Here is an 8,904-nt window from a genome sequence, read left to right as displayed (position 1 = left end):
TCTTATCTAGTTCAGGTGTGTTGGGCACTGCCCTGGAACCACGCCATGGCAAGATGGCGCTGACATCCGCCTGAGAGTTGCTATAACAACCCTGCTGCGCATGAGCAGGAGCTCCCTGCCCACGAGGCCGGGGGTGCCTGTGCCTTACGTCACCTCGGGTGACATAATTGAACCAGTAAATAACTGCCACGTCCGAGGCGAGAGAAATCCTCTATATAAGGAGAGTCCCGTTAGGGCGTGGGGTCTTCGCTTTGTGATAGCTTATGCTCCCCCTCTCAGGGGCAATAAAGCTTACTGCAGAAGGATCCTGATCGTGTGCCGCGTCATTCTTGCGGGCGAGATAGAGCGCGGGACAACTGGTGCCGAAACCCGGGAATAAAACTGACCAAGCCATCGTCCGCACCATCGAAGACCCCTTGGAAACGAGGAGGATTCAGAACTGCAGGCAGGTAAGTTCGGAGAGGTATGCTGATCTGGGACTTTGGTCTGGGGTTGTCTCCGCCTTGGGAGGGTTTGCCTGAAGCAATCGTCCTCCTTGGTATTGTTCTTGTCTTCTTTATACTGGTCACCTAAGCCTCCTGTAGATAAAGGGGCCTGAACAGTCTCTTCTGTCCTTTGCTTTCGTTTTTCCCCATTTGCTGTAAGACGGACGTAGATAAGCCGCGAGCATCTGTACCATTGGTAACGGTGGTGATTAGTCAGACGTAGGTAAGCTGCAGCCACCATGGGGTCCTCTCAATCCATATTAACTACCTTGGAGACTGTATTAAAGCAGAGAAATATCAAGGTTGACAGAAAGACGTTACGGAGCTTTGTCAAGGAGGTCGATCGTGTGGCACCCTGGTATGCCCTTTCTGGCTCTCTCACCCTGGCATCATGGAATAAGTTGGGGAGGGATCTTGATCGACACCTAGAGCAAAGAGACCTAAGGATAGGGACCAAGGCAGTATGGAAACTAGTGAAGAACTGTATTGAGGATGAAGCTTGCCAGGCGGCCGTTGTAGAGGGTCAGGCCATTCTCGAGGTAGCCCAGGATAGTATGTCAGAAACCGAACGTAGTGAGAGGTCAGGCGCGTGCGAGAAAACGGTGGTACACAAAAGAAAAACTAAGAAAAAGAGCCCTCCTGTTTTAGGAGAGAACATTATAGCAAAACCAGATGCCCTTCCTGGCCTTTCCACTAAAGGGACAGGTCAAATGTATCCTTTTAAAGAACTGGAGGCGCTGAACCTCGGCAGCTCCGCTAGTTCTGAGTCTTCTGATTCTGAACAAGACTCTCTAGACCCTGGAGATGAGACAGAATTAGAAGAAGAGGCTGCAAAGTACGAGGCGGAGAGATATCACCCGGATGGGGAGTTTTTCTCTAAACTGCTACCCAAGGGCAAGGCCTCAGCAAAAGCAATAGCAACTCCATCTGCTCCGCCTATGCCGCTCTCTCCCCCCCTTATGAAGGGCGTTTACATAGTTTCTCCTTTTTACCTGAAAAAATTAGAAGAAAGGTCCATCTCACCTTCCCCGTTTTCGAAGTAGAGAATGGAGGGCGGGTACATACTCCGGTTGAGTATAAACAGATAAAAGAATTGGCAGAATCGGTTCGTAATTATGGACCTAATGCCAACTTTACTATTATGCAGATAGAAAGGCTTGCCTTGGATCCCTAACTCCTGCCGATTGGCAGATGGTGGTGAAGGCAGTATTACCAAATATGGGGCAATATATGGAATGGAGAGCATTATGGCATGAGGCTGCCCAGTCACAGGCGAGGGCTAACGCCATAGCACTCACCCCAGAGCAGAGAGAATGGAATTTCGATCTACTTACAGGACAAGGAGTCTATGCTGTGAACCAAATTAATTACCCTTGGGGCGCATATGCTCAAATAGCCACCCTGGTAATTAGGGCATGGAAGTCACTTACGCAGAAAGGGAAGGCAGGTGGACAACTTACCAAGATTATACAACAACCTCAGGAGCCGTTTTCCGATTTTGTGGCAAGAATGACGGAAGCGGCAGGAAGAATTTTTGGAGATACAGAGCAGGTTAAGCCGTTGATAGAACAGCTCATCTTCGAGCAGGCTACACAAGAATGTAAAACAGCAATTGCCCCTAGGAAAGGAAAAGGTTTAGATGATTGGCTCAGGGTATGCAGAGAACTCGGAGGACCGCTTACTAATGCAGGCTTGGCGGCTGCCATTCTTCAATCACAAAGAAAGCCGACGGGCTTCAAGGATCGGAGGCTCTGTTTTAATTGTGGAAAGCCAGGGCACCTAAAAAAAGAATGTCGAGCTCTAAAAAAGGGTCAGGATACTATCTGTGCCAGATGTGGGAAAGGCTACCATAAGGCAAGCCAATGCAGATCCATAAGAGACCTTAAGGGCAATCTCCTTCCCCCCCGTAAACCAGGTACAGCTGACCAAGAGCCAAAAAACGGCCAGGTGGGCCCGGACTCAATTTGCCAAGGCCAGTTCCGAGGAGGAGACGACTCCACAAGAGACGTCAGGATGGACTTGCGTGCCGCCACCTCAGTCCTACTAATGCCACATATGGGGGTCCATCCAGTGCCTGCGGCACCTTTGCATCCCCATTGCCTGATGGTATGATAGGACTTATAATAGGCCGTGGTGCCCTTACTGCGCAGGGACTAATTGTACATCCTGGAATAATTGATAACCACCATATTTCAGATATTCAAATTCTTTGTTCCAGCCCCCAAGGTGTTTTCTCCATCCATAAGGGGGATAGGATAGCTCAGCTTGTATTGCTTCCAGCAAAAGATCAAATTTCACAAGATATAAAGGGTCCAATGGGATCCACAGGGACGGACTCGGCCTATTTAACTGTGGCACTAAATACAAGGCCTAAGTTAACTCTTAGAATTAATGGCAAAAGTTTTGAGGGCATTCTGGATACAGGGGCTGACAAAAGTATTATTTCAACACATTGGTGGCCAAAAAGTTGGGCGGTCACACAGTCCTCTCATTCTCTACAGGGGCTGGGATATCAATCCAGCCCTGACATCAGCTCTAGTGCCCTAACTTGGGAATCCTCAGAAGGGCTGAGAGGCCAATTTACCCCCTATGTCTTACCCTTACCAGTTAATTTATGGGGTAGAGACATCCTAACAGAAATGGGCCTTACCTTAACCAATAATTATTCGCCCTCAGTTAGAAACATGATGGAAAAGATGGGGTTTCAAGAAGGCCGGGGCTTGGGACGTCTTGAGCAAGGCAATCCCCGCCCTATATCACCCCGACCTCATAAAGGTAAAATGGGCTTGGGTTTTTTCTTGAGCGCCACTGAGGCAGCACGACCCATACCATGGAAGACGGAGGACCCGGTATGGGTTCCTCAGTAGCCATTAACCTCCGAGAAACTGAATGCCATCATGAAAATAATTACAGAACAGCTTTGCCTTGGTCATATAGAACCATCCACTTCGCCTTGGAATACTCCGATTTTTGTTATCAAAAAGAAATCGGGAAAATGGCGCTTGTTGCATGACCTAAGGGCCATTAATGCACAAATGTTACTATTGGGTCCGGTCCAGCGAGGATTGCCTCTACTCACTGCCCTGCCAAAAGGGTGGCCCCTTCTGATCATAGATATTAAGGACTGTTTTTTCTCCATACCCTTACATCCCGTTGATCGCCCGCGTTTTGCCTTTACGGTACCTTCTTTAAATCATGCAGAACCAGATAAGAGATACCAATGGAAAGTTTTGCCTCAGGGAATGGCCAATAGTCCAACCATCTGTCAGCTCTTTGTTGATCAGGCACTTGCCCCAGTTAAAAGACAGTTCCCGCAGGTCCTGTCTATCCATTATATGGATGATGTGCTGTTATGTCATCAAGACCTTACAGTTTTACAGCAAATGTTCCCTGTCTTACAAAAGCAATTAAGTCAATGGGGACTTTCCCTAGCCACTGAAAAGGTACAAATAACCAACTCTGGATCATTCCTGGGCTCGGTTATCCGACCTGATTTCATTAGACCACAGAAGGTTGAAATTAGAAAAGATAAGTTACAAACTCTAAATGATTTTCAAAAGTTATTGGGTGATATTAATTGGCTAAGACCTTTTTTAAAAATTCCCACCATTGAATTAAAACCTCTATTTGATATTTTAGAAGGGGACCTGCATATCACCTCCCCAAGGAAATTGGATCCCTCGGCAAGCGAGGCTCTTTGCAAAGTCGAGAAAGCTATAACTCAGGCCCAGCTGGATAGGATAGATTATACCCAGCCAATTTTGTTATGTGTCTTGAACACACAAGGTCTACCCACCGCCGTTGTTTGGCAACAAGGGCCTTTATGCTGGGTCCATCCTCGAGCTTCCCCTGCTAAAATTGTTGATTGGTATCCAGCTGCTGTTGCACAATTGGTTATAAAAGGCATTAAAATGACAATAGAATACTTTGGTCTGGAGCCTAATATCATTATTAGCCCCTATACTCCGGATCAAATACAGGTTTTGGCCGCCACCTCTAGCGACTGGTCAGTCCTATGTGCTTCATTTTCAGGGACCTTTGATAATCATTATCCCAGGCATCCACTTTTACAGTTTGCTTTGGCCCAGCCTTTAGTTTTCCCAAAAATTACCTCTAATACCCCAATTAAGAATGGGATAGTAGTATATACAGATGGTTCTAAAACAGGACAAGGGGCCTATGTTGTAAATGATATGACTTATATAAAACATTTTCCTGAATCTTCCCCACAAGTCGTTGAATGCCTCGTGGTATTGGAAGTTTTACAACAATTTATGGGCCCACTTAATATTGTTTCAGATTCATTATATGTAGTTAATGCAGTTAAAATTCTTGAAACTGCCAGGTTGATTAGACCTTCTAGTAAGGTGGCTCACATATTTGAAGCCATTAGAGCTGCTCTGCTGCAAAGGTGGCATCCTTTCTTTATTGAACACATAAGAGCTCATTCTGGTCTTCCCGGCCCCATGGCAAAAGGGAACGCGCTCGCTGATCAAGCCACTAGACTTGCAGCTGTTGCGCTTTCTTCACCCATAATAGCTGCAAAAGAATTTCATAATAAATTTCATGTTACTTCAGAGACATTACGCAGACGCTTTTCTTTAACCAGAAAAGAAGCTAGAGATATAGTGATACAATGTCAAAATTGCTGTCAGTTTTTGCCTGTCCCCCATCGAGGAATTAACCCGAGAGGTTTGATCCCCTTACAAGTTTGGCAAATGGATGTTACCCATTATGTCCCTTTTGGTAAGTTGCAATATATACATGTTTCTGTTGATACTTGTTCTGGAATATTTTTTGCCACCCCACTTTCAGGAGAGAAGGCTTCTCATGTGATTCAGCACTGTCTTGAGGCCTGGAGTGCCTGGGGCAAACCCCGCTGTCTTAAAACCGACAACGGGCCTGCCTATACTTCACAAAAATTTAAACAATTTTGTGCACAAATGCAAGTTACTCATATTACTGGATTGCCCTATAATCCTCAAGGTCAGGGCATCATTGAGAGAGCACATCGGACACTTAAATCATATTTATTAAAGCAAAAAGGGGGAGCAATAATGGAGCTACCCCTGGACCGAGAGTGGCCATAGCCATGTCACTCTTTACCCTGAATTTTTGAACTTGGATGATTCAGGGATGAGTGCGGCTGAGCGACATTGCACAGAACCTAAAAGGCCCAAGGAATGGGTGAAATGGAAAGATGTGCTAACTAATCAATGGAAAGGCCCGGATCCTATCCTGATAAGGTCCAGGGGAGCTGTCTGTGTTTTTCCACAGGATGAAGACAATCCGTTCTGGGTTCCGGAAAGACTCATTCGTAAGATGGGGAAGGAACCCTGATGATAATGATCATGGCTCAAGCCTGGAGGGCAACGGGAGAAAGAAGATGGGGAATCATGTCGACCTTTCCCCTCCCCATGCCGGTGATGTATAATGCACAAGTGTTTCCTAGATTTTTTCCACCAATAAAGAGCTAGGGCTAGCTTATTTGCCCCAAGATAATCAGATTCATGCAGTACAAGAAAATCGCTCCCTCTCCTTAAGAGGAAGCTTATGCTTTCATTTTTCCAAAGTAAATGATAATAAAAATAGTATTAACTGTGTTAATTTGAGGAATCAATCAGCTGCCCGGCAAGGCGAGGCTAGTTGGGGAACTGATTTAGAGATTGTAGCCAATGCATCCATCCTTTACGGATGGTGGCCGCTGCCGGTTAGTACTAATGCTACTCCCCATGATCAGCCAAAGTTAGCCCCATTTTGTAAAGGGATTCAATCAGAAGAGTATATCCTGCCTTGGACTGGATGTCAATTTAGGTATCAACACTGGGTAGGCCCTAATACCTTCACTTTCTCACCCAGCCTAGGGCATCATTTTTTGAATATGACACCCTTGACAACTTGGGTCAATCCCTTTGATCAATGGCTACTATGTGGCCTAAATGGAAGCTGTACTGGATTTGACTCCTATGGTAATGATAGGAGGAGGAGCTGGGGAAAAAGGACAAATCTCTTACAATTGGAAGGGCAAATTTTCGGGGGGATCTGGCTCCGGCACTTGGCAAGCTTCAGATATGAAGCATAAAGAATTTATTAGAAAAGAATATGCCCCATCACCAGTTTGTGTTTGGCCCCCCTTTTATGGATTGTAAGCAATAATTTTATAGGTGAGAATGAGGAATTAAGATGTGATACCAAGAGCTGCTTTTATACATTATGCTGGGATGCCACGAAATATTCTTATGCTGTAGTGACTAGAATGCCGAGGTTTGTGCCCGTGCCGGTGGAAGCCCCGAGTAGCTTGTCTCTGCTACGCACAAAAAGAGATTTCGGCATCTCGGCCATAATTGTAGCCATTGTGGCCACTACAGCAGTGGCTGCCTCTGTGACCGCCTCGGCAATGGCCCTATCCACATCTGTACAAACGGCAGATACTCTTAATGGTCTTTCATCATCAGTATCAGTGGCGCTCGACCGACAAAGTTCGGCAAATACTCAAATTCAGGGAGGGTTGATGCTGGTTAATCAGCGCATCGACCTGGTTCAAGAACAATTGGATATTTTATGGCAATTGGCGCGGTTAGGATGTGAATATAAAATGCCTGGACTTTGTGTTACATCAATACAATATGAAAATTTTATTAGAGCGGCTAATTTGTCCAAAAGTCTTTCTCAGTTCATTTTACAGAATTGGACATTCGAATTTGAACAGATACTGCGGGACTTGAGAATAGCGATCCTGCAGGTTAATTCCACCAGAATTGATGTCTCCCTACAAGAAGGACTGTCGTCATGGATCTCTTCTGTCTTCTCTTATTTCAAGGAATGGGTGGGGGTGGGACTCTTCGGGATGTTTCTCTGCTTCGGAATGGCAATTTTATTCTTTTTGTTTTGCAAAATGTTCAAAAAGGCAAAAACAGATAAAGTCATGATTACACAGGCACTCGCGGCTCTAGAGTATGGGGCCTCGGTGGAGGTCTGGCTCACCATGTTAAAGCGTGGAGAATAGCCTTTGATTATCCCCATTTCATTCTGGCTTTCCCTGTCACCTTGGCAGACTCCGGCTATATTTCTCTGCCCCTGCTTCAATAGATCAGCCTTTGCACCTCTGAGTCCGAAATGTTTTGGACATTTGCACCAGAGAAGGTGATCATTGATATTGCAGCCTTTGCACTCCGCTGAGCTCGTCTCATTGCACGCGGAAAGGTGCTATATGGGGTATATTCATCTGTTTCGAACCCTGATGGGCTGCAGAGCCTGACGGTGATCAACGGATGTAGGCCATTCATCTGGTTTCTGTCTCTGGTGACGAGGTGGCCATTAACTGTCGGCAGAACAGCCCTTGCACCCTCAGCGACTTTGTTGCATTGCACGAGGATGGGTGTTTTAGCCTATGCAGCCCAGTTGGGACACTTTTATGTGCTTTTATTAAAATAAAAAGGGGGAGATGTTGGGCGCTGCCCTGGAACCACGCCATGGCAAGATGGCGCTGACATCCGCCTGAGAGTTGCTATAACAACCCTGCTGCGCATGAGCAGGAGCTCCCTGCCCACGAGGCCGGGGGTGCCTGTGCCTTACGTCACCTCGGGTGACATAATTGAACCAGTAAATAACTGCCACGTCCGAGGCGAGAGAAATCCTCTATATAAGGAGAGTCCCGTTAGGGCGTGGGGTCTTCGCTTTGTGATAGCTTATGCTCCCCCTCTCAGGGGCAATAAAGCTTACTGCAGAAGGATCCTGATCGTGTGCCGCGTCATTCTTGCGGGTGAGATAGAGCGCGGGACACAGGTGCTCAGCCAAGAGCGATGCCATAGTCTGTATTCATTGGAGCCTCTGTAAAAATCTCTTCTGTTTATAGTTTTCTATGCAGCCTTTGGAGTGCATTGCATATTTAGGTCTTCCTTGGCTGTGGCCAGTATTGAACTACAAACTTCTGCAGTCTTGCTCTTTTTCCCTGAAGGTATTAAATCCGTGCACAGGAAGCTGTTGTCAATGGTGCCCTGAGGACTCCTCTCTCCTCTCCTACCTTCTTAGTCTGAAGTGGGTCAGGCTCTCTGGAAGATGGCTCTGCCACCCTAGCTTCTCATTCCTAGCTAGCATTCAGATAGCATGATTGCTCTTTTATCTTTGAAATTATGGAGGAACCAGTAGGTTCCTAAATCTCTAGTGTAAGGAGCCTTTCTTCCCAACGGCATATTCCCATATTTCATCCAGGTTATGCTACAGCTTTATTTTTAACTCTCAGCTCTCAGGTGTTTGACAATTTGGTCTGTTGGTGGCATGGGGATAGCATTTTAAAGAGAAATTTTTATTTTTTGTGTAAAACTTGCACATAGGCTGGGAGGTGGTAGCCCATGCCTTTAATCCCAGCACTCAGGAGGCAGAGGCCGGTGGATCTCTGTGAGTTCTAGACTACAAGAAT

The 8,904-nt window shown here is 46.2% G+C and overlaps 1 long non-coding RNA gene across 1 annotated transcript; it reads right to left on the bottom strand.

Annotated features, from left to right (window-relative positions):
* Window positions 1-250: 250 nt before the first annotated feature.
* Window positions 251-3,933, bottom strand: LOC121135137. The gene is made up of 3 exons (XR_005872327.1): window positions 3,397-3,933; window positions 1,946-2,264; window positions 251-761 (listed from the first exon to the last, which is right to left on the bottom strand). It is a non-coding gene; the product is annotated as an uncharacterized LOC121135137 (long non-coding RNA).
* Window positions 3,934-8,904: the final 4,971 nt, after the last annotated feature.

Source organism: Mesocricetus auratus, unplaced genomic scaffold (genome assembly GCF_017639785.1).
Source record: "Mesocricetus auratus isolate SY011 unplaced genomic scaffold, BCM_Maur_2.0 Super-Scaffold_100031, whole genome shotgun sequence".
NCBI lineage: Eukaryota > Metazoa > Chordata > Mammalia > Rodentia > Cricetidae > Mesocricetus > Mesocricetus auratus.
This window is presented reverse-complemented; position numbering and strand designations above follow the sequence as displayed.